Source organism: Pygoscelis adeliae, unplaced genomic scaffold, assembly GCF_000699105.1.
Source record: "Pygoscelis adeliae isolate BGI_AS28 unplaced genomic scaffold, ASM69910v1 Scaffold142, whole genome shotgun sequence".
Taxonomy (NCBI): Eukaryota; Metazoa; Chordata; class Aves; order Sphenisciformes; family Spheniscidae; genus Pygoscelis; species Pygoscelis adeliae.
Genome location: NW_008824247.1, coordinates 988,174 through 990,435, shown reverse-complemented (window position 1 = coordinate 990,435; position 2,262 = coordinate 988,174).

The following is a 2,262-nucleotide window of genomic DNA, read 5'->3' as shown; positions in this document are numbered from 1 at the left end:
CGGTTTACGTGATTGCACCATCATATTTTCTGTATTTTTTTGTTCCATTTTTTACTCACTAGTGTATTGTGGTGTCAGTTGCATGCCAGCCTGAACATTCCATTCTTTAAGCAGACTTCCAGTTCTTTCAGTGGACAGTTTGTCAGTAACTCCTGTGTGCAAGGTTTATGCATGCAAACTCGATAACCTGAACGTTTCAGTTCTTCTGATTGCCTGCACTTTAAGAGTTCTTCTAATGATGTCTGTTGAGATGTATCTGATAAGAAAGTCCTACAATGTCACCTGTAGGAGGTGACACCTGTATTGAGAGAGGGAGGCTAGGATTTATATTCCTAGGTGTATAGATATACATCTGAATTGCTATCCACAAACAGGGAAGAATGATCACGTGCAAAAGCAAGCTGTGAAGAAAGTTGATAAGCTTCATTCTTGCAATAAACAAACAAACAAACAAACAAACAATAAATAAATCTGCCCTAACTGCATCTTAATTTAAATATGAGTCAAAAATATTATATTGTTGTTGAAACTACAACAAAATAGCACACACCAAACTATGATATATGAACAAAATGCCATAGGGCATATGAAGCAAAACTTTGTTCAGCCTCACTGAGATGTCTGTTGCAGCATTGTGTCCTTTTGCAGGTACCATTCTACAAGTTCAAGGCAGACCAGCTGGAAAGAAGTCAAGGGAGAAGTACAAAAATGCCTGAAACCTAAAACCATGGACTCGGAGGGAAGGCTGAAAGAACTGGGTTGGATGGAAGGAATTAGAGAAGTTACTGAAGTGAGACACAATAATCTTCAAATATGTAAAGCAGAACTGCACAGAAGGCAGTCAAATGTTCTCCATATCCATTACAAAGACGAAGTAATAGGCTTAAATTCCAACAAGGGAGATTCAACTTAAACATTAGGCTACATTTGCTACCAGTGTGGCTAGCTGAGCTCTGGAGCAGACTCCTGGGGAGCCTGGGCTTTCGTCACTGGAGGCTTTTAAGAACAGACAAGCATCCAGGCTGGCACAGATAGAGCTGATCCTGCCTTGTGCATTGTGATGAGCTAGATAACCTCTAAACCTCTCCCAGCCTGGTTTTCTTTGGTCTCTAGGAAAATTCTGAAAATGTTTGCTGCTGTCTAATGAGGACAGCAGTGAAAACCCATTCCTTGGTGGTGATTTTTTTGGGATGCTTCTACTGCAAAAGCTAGCAACTTTTACTTGTACTTTCAGGTTTTTACTTGTACTTTTATGGGCGAAGAAGAAAGGGAGCGAAGGTAGAGGATGGACTACAGTTTATCTAGTTGTGTAGTCTCTTAGTTACCCTGTCTAGCTAAACACAGTAAAAATGTCAATACAGGTTCCAACTCTGTCATTTCTCTCAATCAGAAATTAAACTTGCTTCTGCCAGCTGGGTCCCTTCCTTTTGATTGATACAGCAGCGCTGAGGTGTTCATCATTTTTCTTTGCTGGTCAGCCCAGAGAAGCAGCTCATTGAAATTCTTCGGGGTGGTTATTTTGTGAGAAGTTCTATAGAATTGCAAATCATTGCTGCTGGTTAATGAAATACCTTTCAGCAAGTAACAATATCTTTTGGCTACTCAATATCTCTTTTGTTGCTTCATCTTATTTCCAGTGATTGTTGAAAAAATTGAGGTTTTTACAGTTCTTTTTGCTTCTGATGACTTCTTAGTACTGTCTTCTGTTGTTTGCCAGGTGCTGGAGCTGACTAAATTATTTATTCCGAATATATAATCTGATGAATGTGCCAGCTTCTATTTGAAAATAGTCTTGAATCAGCAGGGATTTCTGCAAATGTGGCTGGTATTCGTAAGTGATTGCTAGATAGCTTGGAAGAACCTGCTGATGGCTGGTAAACCTCAACAATTCATTATTCAGATGGTGTAACTGAGCTGTTAAGCCACTGTTTCTATTCCCTGACTAGAGAATTGAAAGTTTTCAAACAGGTAAATGGTGAATAACAGATGAAGAGTAATAGTCTTGTGTGCAGGAGAACACTTCTCCATAAAGTGAAACACAACAGCTTTCATCCTGTAAGCAAAATCCCATTTGTGTGCATGTTTGCAGGCATATGGGTACATGCATGCCTATAAAAGCTGTTTTGCATTCAGGTGCCGGCTGCTCTAGTTTTGAGCCAGAGGCAGCGGAGCAGGGCCCATCTCCCCCCTTCAGATTCCTTCCTATTCCCTCTTGGCCTATGAGGGGCTGATGAAGCTGAGATGCAGATGGCAGACTGTGCT